Consider the following 22,846-nt stretch of genomic DNA (forward strand, 5'->3'; position numbering starts at 1 on the left):
CAGAGCAAGCTTCTCAGTTCAGGACACTAGTGCTGAGCAAAGAAATTCCCACAACATCTGGCTGTGAAAATGAGCAGGCATTCTGTCCCAGTGAGATGAAGGTCTACTAGAAACCCAGGTGTCCTCTTAAAGGGCCTTCACACAGGCTCACTAGCTCACCAACACTCATCCTAAGCTTCCGTGAAGGGACAGAAGCTCAAAGGCACCAGGAACATACAGGGAGGAACTGAAATGCCTGGCTTCAGGGCTAGGGCTAGAGATACAAATGCTATTGTTGAACGCTTCTCCCACATAGCCTGCAGGTACAGGTGGCTGTCCAAGCTGAAGCTGCATGAACCTGGTGAATACCACTTACCCCACATTGGTAAATCCTTGAGACTACTCCCCACCTGAGCCACTTTCAGTGGCAGGCAGCTAACCTCTACCTATGCTACAGACTTTCCTAAAATCTCTCAAAGATCCACAGGCTCCAGACAGATGACAGCTGGAGCTGATGTGCCCTGTGCCTCTTTCTGAGCAGCTCCAGGCCTGGCACTGGTGGCAGCCAGCCTTGATTAATAGTGTGGCCCCTCTCACATACCTCTGACCCCAGAATAGGAAGCTCTAAACCACTGATTGCTTTGTAGCTTCTACCAGGTGGCCCTGAGCTGGGCATAAGCAGCAGTTGACCTTGGCCTTCACTGGAGCCCTTCTCCAAAAGCCCAGAACCAACAAAAAAATATATAGTGGCCAGCTTCAGACCACAATAGAGCAATACACAATTAGTTTCATATATGGCACACCCAAAGAGGGGTCTCAGCAGGCACCAGAGCCTTGTTGAGGCAAATCCCTCTTCAGGAGGTCAGTACACACACAATAGCTTATCTACTGTGGTCATGCCAGTCCTCAATGCCAGTCATCCTGAGGGTCAATCCCACTCACTGATATGACAACAGCAATCGAGGCTCAACTATAACAGGAGGGCACACACAACCCACAAAAAGGACACTTCTGGATTGCCTGGTTCAGGTAATCAGGGAAACTGTGCCACTGGGGCCCAAAAAACTCCTACTACATAAGGCAAGCCTACCAAGACTGGGAGACTTAGCAGATCTACCTAATACATAGAGACAAACACAGAGATATGACCAAAATAAGGAGACAAAGAAACATGTCCCAAATGAAAGAACAGGACAAAACTACAGAAGAACTCTAAACAAAATGGAGGCAAGCAATCTATCAGATGCAGTTCAAAACTCTGGTTATAAGGAAACTCAATGAGATTAGAAGAGTAGATGAACAGTGAGAACTTTAACAGTGTGATAAGAAATGTAAATTTAACCAAGGAAGTAAAAGACCTGTACTTGGGAAATTATGACAATGAAGAAAAAAACTGAAGAAGACACAAATAAATGGAAGCATACCCTGTGCTCATGAATAGAAAGAATTAACACTGTTAAAATGTCCACAATACCTTAAGTGATCTATACATTCAATTAAATCCCTACTAAAATACTTATGGCATTTTTCAGACAACTAGAACAAATAAACATAAAATTTATATGGAACCACAAAAGACCTTGAATAGCCACAGAAATCATGAGAAAGAACAAAGTTAAAGGTATCACATGATCTAATAGAAAACTATACTACAAGACTATAGATATCAAAATAGCATGGTACTGACATAAAAAATAGACACATAGATAAATGAAACTGTAAAGAAAGCCCAGAAATAAATCCATGTCTCTATGGTCATTTAATCTATAACAATGGAGGCAAGAATAAATAATCGGGGATAGACAATCTTTTCAATAAATGGTGTTGGCAAAACTGGACAAATACATGCAAAAAAGATAAACCTGACCACCTTCTTACATCATATACAAGAATAAACTCAAAATGGATTAAAGTTTAAATGTAAGATCTGAAACCATAAAACACCTAGTAGAAAATATAGGTAGTAAACTTTTTGTCATTGCTCTTAGTAATATTTGTTTTTGGATATATCTCTTTGGGCATGGGAAACAAAAGAAAAAAAATTAACAAATGGGACTACATCAAACTAAAAAGGTTTTGCATAGCAAAGGAAATCATCAACAAACAAAAAGACAACCTACTAAATGGGAGATATTCACGAATGTTACATATGATAAGAAGTTAATATACAAAATATATAAAAAGGTCATACAACTAAATAACCAAACAGTCGAATTAAAAAATGGATAGAGAACTTGGACAGACATTTCTCCAAAGAGAACATATAGATGGCCAATAGGTATGTGAAAAGATGCTCAACATCATTAATCATCAGAGATGTGAAAGTTAAAATCATAATGAGTTATCCCCTGTCAGAATGGTTATCATCAATAAATCAGCAAACAACAAGTGTTGATGCAGATGTGAAAAAAAGGGAACCCTCATGCATTGTTAGTGGGAGTGCAAATTGGTGCAGTTACTATGGAAACAGTATGACAGCACCTCAAAAATTAAAAATATAACTACTTCATGACTCAGCAATTCATACTGAAAATTAATCTCCCCAAAATCCAAATAACTAATTTGAAAAGATATGTCCATTCATGTGTTCATTGCAGCATTATCTATAATAGCCAAGATATGGAAAAAACCTAAGTGTCCATAAATAGACAATTGGATAAAGAAAATGTGGTACATATATACTATGGAATATTACTTGGCCATAAAAAGTGAAATCTTACATTTGTGATAACATAGATGGATCTATGCTAAGTGAAATAAGTCAGACAGAGAAAAACAGATACATAATTTCACTTACATATGGACTCTAAAAGACAAATGAACAAACAAATCAGTAACAGACTTATAAATATAGAGAACAAACTGATGGGTGCCAGATGGGATGGATCTTGCAGAAGCTAGGTGAAAAACATGAAGGGAGTAAGCAGTACAAATTAATAATTACAAAACTGTCAAGGAGTTGTGGAATACAGCATAGGAAATAGTGTCAATAATATTGTAATGGCTATGTGTAGTGCCAGGAAAGTACTGGAGTAATCAGGAGAATCACTTTGTAAATTATATAAATGCCTAACCATTGTGCTGTACACCTGAAACTAATATAAAATACAATTTAAATAATTTTTTAAAGTGAAAATTGGAAGTTACAAACTAGTCATGGGGATGTAAAGCATATCATAGAGAATATAGCCAATAATGTTATAATAACTATGTGTGGTGTCAGATGGATACTAGACATCGAGGCCATCACTTTATAAGCTATATGAATGCCTGACCACCATGCTGTACACTTAAAAATAATATAATATTGAATGTCAACTTTAATTGAAAAATCGTTAAAAATAAATAATATAAAATAAAATTAAACTTAATAGGTAAAGGTTAATGGGTTATACAATGACATAAGTTTGGGAGAGCTAGTAAATTAGAAAATATTCTTAGCCTGAAAAAATGTATCATCGGGTAAGATTTTAGTATTTTATTGCATTTCTTATAATCTCTATCTTAATGTATGATGAGAGATATAGATATATAAATTTAATATTTAGTAAACAAAGCAAAACTAAGTGTTAGAACCCAGATTTTCTAATTCCTTACTCAAGCATTCATTAGGCTGCTCTATGCATTTCATTCTAGGATACTTCAACTCTTATTTAAAACAAACAATCCCCAATGCCAATTCAGTATCCAAAGCAGCCAATATTGCTACTCTTTGATATACATGTAAAAAGGTATCAATGACTGTGGACTTCCAAATGAGACCTCTTGAATTATCATGAAGTGTTAATGGAACTCTCATGGTTTTTGATGACACTGTTTTAAGCCCTACTAAGGAAAGCACATGTTTCCCTGCTAGAAAGATTTCATAAAAATCAGTGATCATCACATAATAATAATTTCTAGTCTTTATTAATATAGAATCTGTAAAAGCTAAAATAAGAAGCATACAACAAATAAAATAATATTTACTTTAAAAGTATATTTCTCAAATTAGATTCCTCTTTAATTATAATTTATATTATACGAAGAATTCTAACCACTTAATTTGTTTCCAAAATCTAACATTGTATTCCAAAGCTAATCTGTCTGAAAAATTAAACATAACTTTACAAATATAATAACGTATTGTTTGTACAACTTTTAAATTTCCCCAAACATGCTTTTTCATGTTTAATATAAATTTTAATTCTGGAAGTGAGGTATTATTGTAATAATTTTATAGATGAAGACACAGAGAAATAGATTTATGTTTTCAAAGTGTTTTTGGAGTTTGCATAATAATGAGTATGCCCAGTGCTGACTTGAGACAATTCCTCCTCAATAGAAAGCTATTCTAATTCAGGAAATATAAAACCAAATATCAAGCATGTCTAGTAACAAAACTTATAGATATCACTTATTGCTATTTTCTATTTCTCTACTAAAGAAACATACATAGGATGATAATTATGCTTTTGGACATATTTGCCAAGAAGTAAATTTGGCAATTTACTTCATGATTTATTCTGTTAAGGAAAGAAAAAAACAAAACAACAACAAAAAAATCACTGATGGAGCCACAACTTCTGCAAGGGCTGGCTAGTCTAATTTTGCTGAATACTTCGTATGTTTTTAGAAGTTTATGTAACTCAAGGATTTGTTTTTACCCCAACACAGACTTCAAATAAAGTGTAATCCCCGCCCCAATAGGCTTTATGTGGAAGCTTTATCATAAATTCTTATTATGAAAACTAAAAGTAGGAAAATAATCCTCTTCCTATTCCCTGCCATCTAGATGATACTCACATCATGTATGCTCAGCCAATCATTTAAGAGATAATTCATGACAATGGTGGCAAAAGGATGGATGATGAAAATTTAGGAATAATTGAATCCAGGGACATGACAACAAATATCAAATATCTCGTAATGATATTGCCAGTGACACATTAAAGAACACATTCTTGTGGCAGAATTTGTTTGATTTTTGCTTCTTGGTCCCTGGTAGTTTATTATCCCTAAAAAATAATTCTGACTTAAATTAATTCTTTATCCAATAAAGTTAACTTCAATAGTTTGTAGTTTGCAACTGAGATTTCTGACAATTTCAGGTCTAGATGATAAAAGAAGTGTGCACACATACCTTTTTTTTCATATTTTGATATCATTATTTTAATGCCTATAGCACACATAATAAATTACGAGAAATTTTCTCAAATTTAGCCATTCTTCAATTGTAAAATATATCTTCAGTATGTCCTTATCAATGTTGTTTTAATCCAAAAGAATAGAAAACAATTTGAGTTAAGCATTTGTGAACCGATCCATAAAACAAAGGCATTACTTTTAGATAGAAGGAGAGACATTTATCATGCTGAAATAAGATGATGGAAAGTAAGGATGGGGGTAAGATGTAGTTATTTTCGAAAGGAAAAGGCAGACTGCTAAGGGTGTTGATGGTGCTGTGGCTCTTAATCTCACAGGAAATTCTTGATTGATAAGACAGAGCATTAGAGCTCTGGACCTCTCTTTCTCTGCTTTGAATGTTAAAGATATGAAATGTGAAAAATATAAAAAGATCTCTGCTTTTGCAGGAAAAATGGAAAGTGTGACCTTGCTATTGTAGGTGGTAACGTGACAAGCTTGATTATTTCCCAATTTCTCTCTCTTTCATCAATCCTATAGGACAGAAACATGCTATACTCTACCCATTTTTAAAACCTCTTTTCCCCAGATGTCCCTCTAGCCATTACAATTTCTCTTTTTCCCTTTATCAAAAGTTTTCAAATTCTTGTCAAATCCTGAGTCTTCATCTCTATCAGCCCTTCAGTAGCTTCACACTGTGATCACTCCAACAGTCAGGAATCATCTTCTTCACTTCAGTTTTATGAGATCACATATGTCCGGTTAGCCCTTGGCCATTCCTATTCAGTCTGCTTTCTGAATCTTCCTAATTTATCTAAAGTCTAAATGTTGAATTACCTTGGGACTTCAGTTTTAGACTTTTTTTCCCACTATATTTACTCCACAAGTAATCTTATTTAGTCCCAGGGCTTTAAATACAAACTCTATAGACTATTTCCCAAATATGTCTGCAAAAATGACCTCATTCCTTAATTGCAGACTTAAATATCCAACTGCTTACTCAAAATCTCCCAGTGGATATTTACTTGGCAAATCAAACTGAACTGAATTTGAACTATCTCAAATCTTATACTCCTAAAATCTTGTCCACTTTGATCAAGGGACTTCAGTCATCCATCCAGTCATTCAAGCTCCCCCCGGAATTGTCAATGACTTTTATTTTTCACACTCAAAATTCAGTTTATTAGCAAAATCCTATCACTAAAACTCAAAATACTTCCCAAACTCAATCACTTCTCATCACCTCTAACCTTGTGCCAGGAATCATTATGTCTTTCATTAGCTCCTGAAATTATCTCTTAACTGATCTCCCTGGTTCCACTTGTGCCTCTTTGCAGACTATTTTCTGGAGAGCAGTAAGAATGCTCGTTTGCAAGAATAGGCCAGTTATGGTCATTTGTCTGGTCAAATCCTCTGATGGTTTCCCATAAAACACCAAAAAAAAAAAAAAAAAGATAAATGAAAGGAAAGAAGGACGAAGAGAAGAGAAGAGAAGAGAAGAGAAGAGAAGGGAAGAAAGGAGAATAGAAGAGGAGAGAAAAGGAAAGAGAAAAACAGAACTCTTCGCATGGCATAGACAGTCTCACCTATCTAGACCTCACCCCTGCCTCTCATCTCAAAACCTCATTTCTGACTATTCCATGTTTCACACCACTCTACTTTCTCGTGATCTATTTTCAATACTCTATTACCACCTGAAATAATTTGCTTATGGTATGCTTCATCCTCTAGAATGAAAGCTGTACAAAAACAGCAACAATTTTTTTTTAAACGACTGTATAACTGGTGCCAAAAATAACACCTTTGTACATTGAAACATAGTACTAACACAGTAACATAGAAAATCAGCAATAAATCCTTGCAAAATGTAAAAGGAATGATTGCATTTAGTTGGACCACCAGATACAAGTGATTTCAATGAATTTTGATCAATGAGTTAAGATCATAAAAATAAGATGCCATTTTACTAAGGAGGCAAAGACAATATTTTAAGAATATAATTTTGCTACAATTTTGAAATTATTTGATGAACACAATATAATTCCTATATTGTTGAATATTTAAATTGTTTATACCTCTTTGTTAATACATTTTGCTATAGAGAACATTTAGAAATAAATCTTTATGAGCATCTCAATTTTTTCAAACTATAAATTCTAAGTAAAATTCCTAATTGAGAAATTTAAACATTTTAAAGGCTATTGACAAATACTACCAAATGCCCACTATGAAATTTATATTAATTTCTTTTCCTACCAAAATAACATTAAAATGCAAATTTCATCCACCCCTGGACAACCCAATGAACTATTTAGTAAAATAAATGCAAAATTAAAATGAAAATTTTCTTAATGTAAGAAATAAAAGTCATATTTTCCATTTTACATTTTTAATAAGACTAGATTTTTTTTTATATTTCTCAACATTTTTATGTATTTTGTAAATTTTTTTATCACTGCTCATTTTATTCTAAGGAGCTAGTCATTTTTATCTTCTTGTCCTTTGTTTTGCAAATATTTTCACATTCATTCCCAGTTTACCTTTTGAATTTTGTTTATAGTGCTGACATTTGTGATCAAATGTGTCTATATTTTTTGTATATTTTACTAATTTAATAATTTGATAATTAGTACACTTTTTCAATTCTAAATTTTTGTGTGTGTGTGCTTTTCCTTTTCACAATTTAACTTTTTATTCATTTAAGAATTATTTTGGAATATATTATAAAACAAGTCTCTTTTATCCAAATGTTGAACCATCTGCTAGAAAACAAGTTACTGAATAATCCTTCATTTCCTCATTTTTTATATGTCTAGATATCAGTTCTGTTCTCCTAATCTCTTTATACATGCGCATTACTATACTACACAATACTCTTGCTAATTATTTATCCTTAGAACTGTGAAGGCACTCAATAAGTGTTTTTCTTGTTGTTGTTGTTAATTATGAATAAAGCAAGAGTTATTGTCACATGAAAGAGGCAAGTGAAAGAGGATGCCTGTGGAATGGATATGCTCCAAGCCGGGATCTCTGGCCATCAAGCCCGGGCCTCCCAAATGTTCCACAATGCTCAGGAAACAGATAAGAAACATTCTTTTCCAGCTCATTTGAGGAAATATTGGAGAAAGAAGGCTTTCTCTAAGAGAAAGTTCTTATAATCTTCTTAACCACTGGTCAACCATACTGCTTGAGAAACATTGGGACAAAGTGAAACTGATACTTCCTTAAAAATAGCAGAAAACCAATACTGTTTCCCAATATTCTGGAATCTACTTCTCTGCCCCAGATGGCCTAACTCCTGAATATAATATTTGAGGATCTGGGGAGGTCTTAGTGTCATTATCATTTACTCCAGGGGTCAAAATTTACATTCTCTAAGTAGAAAAACTGAAGTATATGGAGCTAGTAGTCACTGAATCCAGTGCACTTCCCTCAAATAAATCTCCAGTTCCTAATTCAAACATGTTTTCATGTCATTTGGTCTTATTTACCATATAAACCCAGATCAAACATTCCTTCCTAGGTGAGACTTACTTGCTTTCCTCTCCTTGATCCTCTTTTCTATCCTCTATCACACTACTTGTCCTACCATACAGTGATGTATCGGTTTGCAGATTTCTCAGGTTTAGCTCCTAAAGATTAGGGACTATGTCTGTATTTCCAATATCTTGTACAAGATGTTATGCAGGGTAGATTTTACTTAATGTTTATTGAACTAAGTCTTGTCACCTAATTTTGGAGCAGCAGAGGAATTTTATTTAAATGAGTTATATCTGAATCAATAAATCATGGAGTTCAGGCTGAAAGAACCTTGAAAGGCCATCTTGTACAATACCTCTTCCAGTGTTTGAATTTCCTTTACAACATCCTATTTGAACACTTAACAATGAATAGGTTATGACCTCTGGAATTAGCATATTTCATCACCAGTAAACTCAGAGCTTAAAAGTCCTACCTTTGGGTTAGCAAAAATTTATCCTCCTTTACATTCCATCCAGAGCATAAATACTAATCCTTTTTTCATACGTAATATTTCAAGATGATTCATTTTTTCTCAGAAACAACATATCCAGTCTTTCAAGTATGGTTTACTTGCTGTGGTTCCAACTTCCACCTCTAAAGAATGTGGTCTCCATTCCTTAGAGGTAGCCTGACCACTGTAGACTCAGACAAGACTATCACATCCCCTCTCTTTGTCTTTCATCTTATATTTATACTAATTCACAATTTATAGCACCATCACTATTAGATACCTTCAGAACACTGTGAATTAAATCTTCTAAATCTTTTTTATACAATCTGCTACTAAAGCAAGCCCCTCTAGCCCCTAATAAAGGCCATGACTAGGACTTGAGTTGTTTTATTCCTGTTAAATTTTACCTTGTTAGAGATCTCCATTGCTTCAACCATACCAAGACATCTATGAATCCTATTTCTGTCATCCACTGTAATCTCCATGAAATCCTTTCCTGATTTGTGTCATATCCAAACTAAAGGCCTGGTCTTCTTTGGCTCATTCCAGAGCCAGTGCCAGATGCCAAAGTGGAGTGGCTTTTTTTGATGGCTGCTTTCTCAACCCTTTTGAAGTTATATATATTGAGCCTAGGTAAGATGCCTTAATATATTGGGATTGGGATATGGAGTATCACCACTGCTCCACACAGTTGGGACAGCCAGGGCCAGAGGCCCAGCTTTCACTGTCATCATCTCTTAGGAAGTGGCCTCCATGGCCATCCCCAGATGCTACCATGTTTGGGAGGTATGTTGGCCTCTGTAGGCCACCATTTTGAGATGTCTGGCAGTTAGCACAGCTCCATTATTGATGGCAGTGAATATGGGCAGAATAAATTGGCATATTGCCAAAGTTACTTTGGAACATCTATTTTAAATAACTTCTTACAACAATCTATTTGGGTCTATTTGGGACTAAAAGGGTATTTCTTTGCTAAGCATCCCTAGATGCAAATATCAGCCACCCCTCTCATGATATGTTTTATTTTTTTTTTCCACTTGGGTAAGCAAGATGATTACCTTTCCCAGTCCCCATGATTGTAGATATAACCTGGCATATAATTTCTGCCCAGTAGAATACTAGTAAAAATAATTTGTGCCACATGCATGTCATACCATATAATATTTCTCATCCTCTCTCATGTGTTCTTCCTACTCAGACTACTGGACATGAAGGTCTCAGAAAAAGGAAAATAATGTAAGAGAAAGAGCCTAGATTTTAAGGTCACTGCCTAGAGCAAGGATACCTAAGATGCACCTGATCAAGGACATATACAATGGCTTTACATGAACTAGAAATGAAATCCTTGGGTGACACTACCATATTTGGGATTTGATTATTCCAGCAAGACAATCCTAACATAGCTAGTATATAAATAGCAATGAGCAATGCCAGTCCACACTATGTCTTGAGACTGGTATTGTAAACATCCTCAGTTAAATAGTAGGTAATGTGAAGAAATGAAACACATTCTTGAACAACTTTTTCTGTCTTCTCATTCTCTCATCCACATCTAACAGCATTTATTCCATTTTAATAAATAAGACATTAAAAAGTTTTGTCTCAGTATTGGCTTTATTTGTATAATGAGAAGCAACCAATTCAGGACCTATTTTTATAAGAAGTATCCAGACTATTATTTATACTATTATGAAAGTAGTTTAAATAATCTAATCAGGAAATTTAATATGCAATATTTTAATACATGCATTTTGTTTTTGTTTTTTCCCCCTAAATACTTTATAAAAAACTAAAATCGTGTTCTGTTTCACAAACATAAGTAAATTAAAAGTCAAGTTAACATAACTAAACTTTAGCAAAAAACATAATATATGAAATGTCCTAATAAAGTCGCATTTATATAATATTTTAATAGAATTGGTAAAACAAAGAAAGTGAATTAAAGCACATGAGAAACAAGGTTTTGACATTTTAGTTTTTGAAGCATGGTGTTAAGCATTTCAATATGAGGATCATGGTATTTATAAATGCTAGGGATTACAAAAATGCTTTTTGACTCCTTTCAAATCCACTGGTTTACTGTAAGAGCACATAACTCATGAGATAAAGATATAACTAATGCCATAAAGATGGCAGAATTTCTGAATAAAAATCTGATAAGCTAATAAGCAAATATCACAGTCCATGTTTCTAAAAAAATAAAAATACAAAATATAGATAGAATGAGGTAGAATGAAGTAAAATCTAAGAAATTCATTAAAATTATGAGTTCCTCAAGGTAGTAAAGACTTGTCAGTTTTGAAAACTTATCTAGATAGTGTCAAAAACTAAACTTATCTTCCATTCATGATGGTCATATTGTATATAGAAAATTTTCACAGTATATTTTAAATAATTTAATATCCAATTAATATGTGCATTAGTAAGGTGTTACACTGTAAAAACTCTAACATTCGTCATTCTCCAATATCTGTCATCTAATATCAACATTAATAACAAAGCAATTACAAAGAAAGAAATGAAGTAGAGATAAAAATGGAAAGAAAGTAGAGATTTAAAAAATGAGGTAGAGACAAAAACAAAAATAAAAAGCAACATAAGAAAATGTTAGAGAAAATTAGTTATATATTATTTAATTTTGAAAATACACTATGATCGGGCCATAACTATATTTTCTACCTGGAGACTGAATACTAATCAGTGTTAATGATATAAGAGATGGAAACATAAGAGACCAAAAAATATTTTTGCAATTATATAAGCCAGAGTTACAGAGGGACAAAGTTAAAATAGTACCAATGAGACTAAAAAAAAGAAAATGCATATTTATAGTATAGCTTTACTTTTCCTCAACAGGAGAGACATTGCAAATGACACGATCTTTTTGAAGAACAAAACCATAAAATAGTAGTAAAGACTGACAAAATAGGAAATTCTGGAAGATGTGTGGTGCTAAGGGTAAAAATTATAATGACTTCGCAATTTTGCGAATTTAATGTAGTTTCAGCTACATTAAATCAAAACATATATGTTAAGCAAGTGCATATTCCTAACATTGACACGAGATGCTATAAAACTAAAGAACACTTCTAGATAAAAGTTACATAAATTTCACTAAAATTTTTCTTGACTTTTTACAACCAGGTGAAAAGTAAAATTCATAGATGGTGAACTGGGCATCCAAGATACAAAAATATAAGTAGAATGATTCTGCTTATTAATTTGACTTCTTGTATCTCAGTTCATGAGATGATGTGTAGAAATAAGCTTAAATAGAATTTTCAACATTTACTTGTCATGTCAAATGGTTACTTTATATAACAAAACACCTGTTCCACATGGCAGTGATCCTCCATAAACAGACACAGGCCCAAGATAGCATTCTGCAATTTGAGATTCAAAAAATTATTAAAATAGATGCTGATAATTTCATCTTTGCTTTCAGTACTTATTGCTGTCTCTCTATTCATTTACTAAGAAATCATAAAATAATTTTATCAAATTTGCTCATTTAAAGCCAATAATAAATAATAAATTTAATTATGTCAATTTATGTTATAAGAAACTTATAATTCTGTTTCTGTACTATGATTCCTATCATTACTACCCAAATTAAAGACATCTGTTTGTCATGACTCTATCTTAATATTTGTATGCCTTATAGACATTACATTTTTTTTTTTTTTATTTTATAGGAAATTGTTACCTCCTATTTGGTACAAACTTCTAAAAAAATGTATAATACCACAAAAATGATTTAACAAAAAACATGGTGCAGTGTTCTGTGGAATTTTATCTACCTACTAAATGAATTTGTTGTATACTAGAAAAAATTTAGTTGGAAGTGGAGTTTAACCTTTTAAGAAATTTACTGAAAGACATCAAATTGGCCAGTCCTCATTTATGCAAGTTTTCTTTTCTGCTCTTTCCAGACATAGCTACAGAATACAGGCAACATACAAATAAGACATATTTAGAAAATATGCTTCATATTTCTCAGAGACTTTTGGCAACTCATCTATAAAGAATCTTTTCAATTTAGATATGGTAGGCCTTGTGTAAGTGAAAATCTTAGAACTAAGTAAAGCTCAGAAAAACGTTTTCCATCATCTATCTCCTCAATCTATCTACTGTTTTGGTAATCAAAATTTGTTTGACCTATTGCAAAGGATTATGGGAAAGAGGCAGGAGACTTTCTTCTGATTAGCCTAAAAACAATAAAGAAAAAAGTAAATCTTTACTGAGATATCTTTACAACTTGACAAGATTTTACATTTCTAAATAGCTATCATAATTGAGATAAGTATAAGAGAAGAAAATAAAACTCAGGCAGGTTTGGACCATGTGGGGAAGCCATTACCAAGAAGTTGTATCTGAATTCAGTAAAGAATGCGTAGGTATCTGTAAAACAGAAAGAAAGCCATTCAAGGTAGACAAGAAAGAGATGAAAGAATAATTTGTAATTAAGAAACATAAAAATGTTAAAGAATTCAGAAGGATAGAAAGAAGGTTATGTTGTAAATATAGATAAATATAGTTTAATGTATTGTTAAGCAGTTTGAGCTTCATTATAGAAATAAGTTAAAATATAATTATAAAAACAAAGAGAAATTTCACTGAGTATTTACCAACTGCTTGTCTTATCAAATTCTTAAAACAAACTTATGAGTTAAGTATTGTTGTTATTCCCCATTTACTAGAAGGGAAAATTGAGTAGTAGACAGACTAATTCATTTGCTTCTGGTGGCAAAACCCTAATGCGTACCCAGGCAATCAGAATTCACAGCCCATGTTCTTAAACACCCTAATATTCTACTATTCAAAGAATTCATATTTTTATATTATGATATGAAAGTATAGTCCAAAGATACTTAATAATGTTTAATTACTTAATAATGTTTAATTTTATAAATCTTACTTTAGTTCAAAATCTAATTAACAGGGGTAAAGTTATCTTGAAAATACTGAAAATGTCTCAAATATTCTCTCGTACTATATTTCATACAATGAAATATTCTTTCATTAAATACTCCTTCATACTTTAGCTTTTTTGCTGACATTCCATAGCAGTTTTCTGTTATCTTTTATGATCTCATTTTTTTATAAGTGTTTCATATATAATTGTTAGATACATAGTCTAAGAGTTTCTATTTTAGGTTTTTTGTATCAAAAAATTCCACAGTATATCTATCATCTTTGGTCCAGTCAACTCAAATTGATGTCTAAAATAAAATGAAAATGTTTTACCTATGTTCAGACTTTAAAGGAGTGTGAGTCTATAACCTAAAACTAATAAATAGAAAAGGCTTTAGAATCTCACTTAGCTGGATTCAAATCCTAGATCGCTATTTACTCAATCTGACTATAACTTGGTGACTTGAGAGGATTACTAACTTTATTTGATGCCTAGCTTTCTCATTTCTAAACTGTAAATAATAATATTTAGCTCATATGTTTCTAGTGAAGACTATAACATGTAATATTAAAATGCTTATACATTGCCAAATGTAATAGTTTAAAAAATGGTGCTGCCAATGTTATTTGTATTTTTGTTGTTACTGTTATCAATAAGAGTTGTATGTCATCCCGAGATACTTATTAGGGGTGATTCTCTTGAGAGTTTGCTCTGTATCTAGTTTCCTTAGCATAATGATGAACTTGAAGCAAATGATTCTTAACACTTAAAGCAGAAAGTTTTCTTTAAACTATTCTAGTATTATAGTAATATATTAAGAAAATATATGTTGTACCAGTTGAATCTAATTGGCTGAATATTTTGGAGTAATGGGGCTTAAGACCAACATATTCTAGAAAATATAATGTCATACTACATTTTATCTGAAAAATCTATTGGTTTTTAGATGAAGTTAATATTTCTCAGTAAAACTGAGAAATAGATTTTTCCCAGAGATCAGATCAGATGTTGCTGACATATAGAATTGAAAGAAGACAAGACAAATATTGTCTGCCTTGCTTCTCTATCAAAATTTTAAGTCCTATGATTTCCTTCAGAATTTGGATTTTATTTTATTTTTTATTTATTTATCTTTTTTTTAACAGATTGCAAGGACTTTGTCAGTTTACAATCTCTTATTTTTTAAAATTTTTTTATGCCTACAGCACCTGGTCTTCCTAGGTGGTCTCTCATCCAAGTACTAACAAGGCCCGACCTTACTTAGCTTCCGAGATCAGATGGGATCGGGCTTGTTCAGGGTAGCATGGCCATAGACAGAATTTGGATTTTAAAAGAACATCTCAATTAATAAATGGGACAAAAATATTAAGTATAATTATTATCCTTTCTTTTCCAATTTGAAATCTTATCAAAATTTTTTTTCACTTGCTATCATTACTAGCCATACTTAACAGCATTTTCCTTGAAGAACTGAGTCTTAAATAAATTTATATATAATGGATATATGAAGGCATTAAACTCTTAGTTTATTTTAGTTTTCCTAATACTGTAATTCAAAAATTGCATGTGTTTAAACATATGTAGACATACATATATACAAACACACATATATATACATATACATATATATTTACACAAAATTATAGTTTTTAAAATGCAAGATTTTTTATATTTTTTTACTTTATCCCAAATTATACTCATATATCTCTTATCTTGTTTCTAGTTAATTATACTTATGATTACTGTAACTATCTTAATATTGCAAAGTAAAATCTCGAAACTATCCTCATGGATTTTGAGAAATAGTGATTTATTCTAAAAGGCATTCATTAGTTTGTCTGTATTTAAAATATCTCACCTGAAATCATTGAAATTCCAAACCTTAATTGGGTTCAAGTGGATTCAGTTATAATATATAGCATTATTCATAAGTTAAAGGTAGTATTTCACATTTTATATTCAAAGCACTAATATCTCTCCAGATAAATGGCATCTCTCAAAAGTAAACCCTTAAATTTCAAATAAAAAGTCAACCAGTACAGTAATGCATAGAGGTTATATTCTCTGTGTTGAGCTAGTAAGATGATCAACAAGAGCACTATAGGGTGGCATTCATTACTCTAGCAAATTGCTGTAGTCAAAGGTCTTCCCCTCTGTACTGTAGATACACAAACTTGATTTTGTCAGCACATACATAGTGTGTCTATCTCTTAGGACCAGATATCAACCAAGCTCATGCAACTGATGTATAAAAGCAGAAACTCAGTTGTTCTATGGATAGAGTTTAATGGGTTCTTAATCTTCCTTTTGGCTATTACTCATTGTTTTCCACTTTTAATCAAATAATCGTTTCAATTTTACAGCAAGTGTAATTTACTTCACACACTCCTATCTATTACTTTTTACATATATTTATGACTGCTGCACATACTTCTATCATCTCTACTAAACTGCAAACTCCATGAAAACAAAAGATGAAAGGTTTTAAAGACTGTAAGTCTCCAGGACATAGCATCATGCTAGACATAGAATAATACTTTTAATATGTGTTAAATAAACAAAAACAATTTTGAAATACAAGTAATGAATTTAAGAACTTTTATACAATAAATTACAAATTAGCTTCTGTTTTATTTTTTAATTCTACTTCTAAAGTATCCACCCAGTTCCAAGAAAGATGAAAGAAAAACAATAATATAAAGGACTAATAATGGAGATCCTACCACTCTGACTATGTCCAGAAAACCTTGTGTTTGTTTTCTTTACACTTGTCATTCCATCTTTGAGCTGAGGAAAAAAATGTGAATATTGAATTTGAAGGATGTGTGACAGAATAAGCTATCATTATGTCCTACCAGCCTATCACATTTACTCTAAAACCTTAAAAGCAAGGGTTAGGGAAGGACAGGTTCTACTGATCTTTGAGACTGACATCATTTTTTAAAATAGATATTCACAGACTTATCCTACCTTCTTTTTTAATTTCTACGTCTGTGCCTATACTTGGGATTAAAGTAATCTAGCAATGATAATTTTCACTTTACAAAAAATTATCTATTTTCCACTACTTTTATAAAAAAAATAGAATACAGGCTTGTACAAAAAGTTAGCTCAATGACTTTTTATCAAAAAGAATAATTTTAATTGCATTTCATATACATTTATATCCCATTTTGAAGAAGAAAGTCAAAGACATTTCGTGTGTTAAGTTTCATGCAGGGATTCAAAGCCTCACACCTAATCTGAGATTTCCACACAGTACATTGTAATACCGATTTGTGTGTGTGTGTGTGTGAAAATAAATTTGTCACAGGGCTTTAAATATTCAAATTCATGTGATTTGTGTATTTTCGGTTTTAATAAGTACCACATGGGGAGATAAAATGTTTTTATTTTTTTAATTTTTTTATGGAATCAAAAGAGTCAAGAATATCAAATGTTCAGTGACGGCAAAGTAGAAGAGTCTCTCTTCTTCCATCTTGCATTTAAGACACCCTCATGAACAGGAAGGGCAAGTGAAAGAGTGGGAATGGAAGTGAGGAAGAATATATGTGTGAACAGTCTTCATTTTATTGGTTAGGATTCCACCCAAGAAAAATAGATGGGTAATATCAAAGGTTGTCCCAGTTATTCTCCTTTATCTAAAATTTATCACTGATCAACTCCACATTCTTTCATCAGCTATGTTAATATATTTACTCAAGTAACAATTAAGTTGCATAGGCCTGGAAAATATTCTTCCCCTTCCAATGACCTGCATATTTCTACTCTGCTCTATTGTATTTATTTCACAGTTACTCTCTCAAAGAGCTGCTGCACTTCACTAATTTCTGAATTCTTGGGTGAAACCTAACTATAGTCCAAAGTTATACTACTTATGCTCATATACTAAATATTTCTCATAAAGCATAAGTTTGATTAGCCTTTACTTATGCAATATGTGGGATGCCTGATTTATAGTACAGATTTGTGAATTCTGGTGAAAGGCCTAAGTTTGTCTTGATTAAACTGATCAAATCAACAAATGTAAATCTATCACCTAAACTAAATGAAATTTATTGAATACATTGTCTTTTTGTTAGGTATTGTAGAGAAAAATTTTCACCATTCTTACAAAGAATCTTTATATGAAGATCCCTGCACATTTGGACTTTTCATTAGGAAATCAAATTACAAATCAGAAAATGTAAAAATCCTACATATTAATTATAAGTTTATATTTAACAGAGCTATGGAAATTATTTCTCTGTGTGATATAAGAATAATTATGATTGTAATAAACAAAAAAACATAAAATTCCAAACCTTGCTCTGTCAAAGCAAATTCCCCATATTCTCTGTTAAGTTTAGTCCTGTTGAGATACTGTTAAATTCTACTTCTAATTTGGTTGGAATCATGACCATGACTCCATGTTTACACTTGCTTAAATATAGTTAGTTGAAGTTGAAATCTCTGCCCATGGCTGACAAAAATTTTAATTACATTAGCTACTGCTTTCTAAGTCCAAAACTCTGCATCAGATTAACTCTATATTTTTCAAGGCCAAAGACAAGGTAGCTAAGTAGTGGTACAGGGAGGTTAGCTATCTCCAAGTGTGTAGGTCTTCAGAGGATGTCACATCTAGAAGTGTCTGAATGGCATTCCAGAAGAGAGGATTTAAAGTATAATGCATATGTAAGATCATGCAAAAAAACATCCATCTTGAGGTTTTAAGCCAAGTAACCAAGCAGAACTTTTTCATGTGGTCTGTGAACCAGATTTTTGCTAGTCAAAACATGGTTCATGGAACATCAGTGGCACCATCACTTGGGAGCTCCTAGAAATTCAGAGTCTCAGATCTTACCTCACAGATTCTGAATTAGATTCTGCCTTTATCAAATTATCCAGGCAATTCATATTGTACAATAAAGTTTGAGAAGCACTGCCTTCAGCAAAAATATAAAGTATATTTCATGTAAGTTTCTAAGGCATTTGTGTTAACTATGCATTTATTTCAATGATTTTAGGATTTATACCTGCATATTCTTTCCTAGTTATAAGCACTAAGTTCAGTTGGATAAGATAATTTAAATGTTTGAATTAAGCAAACCTCAAGATACATTCAAGATAAGCATTACTCACCTTAAATTTTAAATATAAATGTATTTTAAAGAAATTTAATCTATATATTTTGGACCAATTGAGACAAATATTAATTTGATGTGTATAAAGTTTGAAGAGGTGTGTGTGTGTGTGTGTGTGTGTGTGTGTGTGTGTGTGTGTGTGTATTACCAAAGTAATACCATAAATTTCAGAATATTATGCATGGATCCTGGAATTTAAAACAAAAGTTTTAAAATGTGTCTAACTTAGAAAACTATAATTTACACTTCCAGTCCAAATTAACATTACTTAAAATAATTTATTGCACAAAACTCCAAGATAAGGAAAAATCCATTTAAAGCAATCAATTTGCTATTTTTAACACTATGCAGCAAAATATAGCAATAGGTTTCAATTATGCAATTTTAAGTAAAATGTTAAAACTAGTGACATATGTGGGTGAATGCTTAATTTTTTTCCTTATATTATCTCTCCAGTAATTTTCATATATTAAGGCTAAAAATGGGATCTTCATAGGTACGCTGTTTAGTTGAGGTGAAAGATTAATAGTAGCATCCTAAAAAAAATCTCCAAAAAGTGCAATGACTGCCAAATACATGAGCAAAAAATGAAGAGAAAGGAAGTGGGGTGCACAAAGACTGAGTAGAGACATAAATTATATAATCAGATCTATCATATTTCCCATAAATGAGTAAGAGAATTACATTAGCTTCCTTTGTAAATGAGTCAGGAATTGGCTAGGCACAATACTCATTTGTCTCTCTTTCACTAAAATATTTGTCTTCTTTCTCCCTAAATCAAATGAATGATCAATATGATGTAGAGATGGGAATATTGATTTGGTTTTCCTACGGTCTCAGAGAATAAGCCTTACTGATATTTTGGTCGTATATAATTCTTAAAATAATACTACTGAAGATAATAATCTATCATATCATTTCAAGTACATAATAAGCCTATTAAAAACAGATTTTAATGAGAATTGCTACTTCTCTAAATTACCAATACATTCTCCTAAGTTATTAAAACTTTATTGTGCAAGAAAATAATACATTCTTATTAAATTCACCACTAAATATCCAGAGAGTTCTATTCTATACGCTATGCACAAAGTTAAACAGATGTAGATTATATTAACTGTCTTTTCTGCATGCACAGCCAACTTTCAGGTCTGTAATCAATATATCTCTTAGTTGGTTTCATTCCTTTACTTTCCCTCCTTCCTTTCATCTTTCTTTTTCTTTTTGGAGGGGTTGTTGTCGTTTTCTTTTTTTTTTTTTTTTTTAAAACAGGGTCATAAACTTATGGTCAAAATTCAATCAAGGAGGTATCAAAAACAAAGAAAGATCCAAATTTTTAAAAACCTGGGGATAAGAACTGTGCCTTTTCTTTTTTATATTCCTTCAGCGTCTAGGACCATGCTTGTGAATGGCTGGGCTTTACTATGCTGACTTGAATTTATTTTCAGAATAAAGAGCTCTGCAAAATAATACTGACAATAAGTAGGTTAGACTCTCATTTTCCTTAAGGTTCCTTTTTGATTTTCATAGTAGTCCATACAATAACAGCCCGAATTTCTAATGTTAGCCAATACAAAAGAGTGCCTTAATGAGACTGCTGTCACCATATGTGAAGCCTAATCTAGCCCTTGCATCTCTCAAAGACCTACTTCAAGGTCATGTAGAAAGAGAAGCCAAAATGGTCTGTAAGAAACCGAATTTTTGGATACGGTTTTGAATCTTTGGATCTTTGGATCTTTCTTAAGATGAATCCTCCCCTTACACCAAGCTAAAGCCTGGGCCCATCAGAGTGCATTAAGCTTGGATAACAACACAGGTAGTAAGAATACTGGCCTTAGCAAACTACCATCTGAGGGAAAGACAACTCTTGAAATACGCTGTTTCTAAATATTCCAATTTCTTACCATCCAGTTAATATTTCCCAGATGCCACAGTAGGATCCTTTACTTCTTACTTCTAAACTAAAATCACTAGATTTTGACCAATTTCATTCTCCTGAAATCTTTTCAACTCCTGAGACTAAGAAATCAGAATCTTTACATAACTCATATGTACTTAAGTATTTTACATTGTAGCTCCAAAGTCTCTATTATCTCACCTAATGGACTTGAATATTGGCAACCTGCTTGGTAAAATCTGTGGGTAAATTATCACTTTTTCAGACCTGACCTGCTGACCCATTCCTTTAAACTTATTTAGTTATTTTCTACTGACTACAACTCTGAAATTAGATATAAACCCTAATATCTCAGTCCAGCTTTCCTTAAAGAAACAAAACCATTAGTTTATACAATTAAACTTAACCATTAGTGTTTACAAATTTTAGTGTGTTAGATTTTGAAGAAAAATGATCTTATAAAGGAGCTATGCTGATATCTGATGAAATTCTCTTCTGATCAAACTACATACCTTATTGAAAACAAATATTACCTCAAAAATTCCTTATTTAGTTTGGGAAGAGAAAAAAATATTTTTAAGAGATTGCAAAGGATAGATATTACTACTTGTCATGAAAACAATTTAAATCACTGGTTAGGTAAAAAACAGGGGTTGAAAGGTGACTTGTTCACTATATACCTTATTGAAATTTTACTGTTTATATTATCATATGCATGTCATATTAAAAAATAAAAAACTAAAGCATTAGCATTTTAAGTGGTTAAATAAACTTCAGAGATAAAAATAATATCTAGTTAAAAAAAAAGAAATTATAGTAAAATCCCACTAAAGAATTTTTCTGAGCTACATTAATTAAGTCACTAATTCTCAAACCATTTCACATGTAATTATGTACTATATATCAGTGAATTCAACAATTCTTCTAAGAAAAGTAATAGGATAGAGTGAGAAAGAAATGAAGAAAGACATATTTTATGTCAAAAAAAAGCAATATATTTTCTTTCATCCTCTTCCAGTGAGCACAAAAGAAGACTACATGAGAGGACTTGAAGAGGCAAAGGAGGTGTTTTGCTGTACATAACTGTGAAAGCAAAGGGATCAAATTGTCAGTAATGGAAAAAAGAAGAAATTTTAAAAATACTATTAAAAAAGAGATAAGCAGCCAAGAACTTCGGTGCAAAAACTCTGAATATTGGAAACAAAATGAAAACATTTAAGTTAAAATAAAGAAATAGCAATGACCTGTATTTATATCAAACAGAAGATCCAGAGTTTCTTGAGCAGTCCCACTTGAATGGTGACTTGGGAGTCAGATTTCGTGAGTTTGAATCCAAATTCTGCATCATATTACCTAAGCAAACTCGGACAAGATATATATACTCATTCCTCTCCCTCTCCATTCCTCTTGAGACTCTTTTTTTAAAGGTTGTGTCTGCAGAACAACAACAACAAAAAGTCATGTCAATGAAAAAAGAACTTACAGAGTCATAGTCATATTCACATTTGCAGCCTTGCATAAACAAACTCATCATTCTACCAGTTTTTTCTCTTCAGTAATTAATATACAAAAATAAAGCACAAGAAGTTGGGGGATTCCTTGGTTTTAAGATTCATTGCTCCAATTTAGCATTTCAAAGTGAGACCTAGTTAACAAACCTCCAGTTACCTAAACACAATTAAAACTCATAATCACTGATCAAAAATTAACATAGTTTGTGTGAGAACATCACACAATGCATCAGACCTCTCTAGGAACATCACCTGCAGAGCTGTTAATGAACAGGCATCCAAGAACAGGCCTTGACCTTGTTTCTCTAGATAGAGGGGAAAGAG

At 32.2% G+C, this 22,846-nt stretch overlaps 1 pseudogene; it reads right to left on the reverse strand.

Moving 5' to 3' along the window:
- Positions 1-15,187: 15,187 nt before the first annotated feature.
- Positions 15,188-15,306, reverse strand: LOC112474547 (annotated as a pseudogene).
- Positions 15,307-22,846: the final 7,540 nt, after the last annotated feature.

The sequence above is a fragment of the Pteropus alecto genome, unplaced genomic scaffold, assembly GCF_000325575.1.
Source record: "Pteropus alecto unplaced genomic scaffold, ASM32557v1 scaffold239, whole genome shotgun sequence".
Classification (NCBI taxonomy): Eukaryota; Metazoa; Chordata; class Mammalia; order Chiroptera; family Pteropodidae; genus Pteropus; species Pteropus alecto.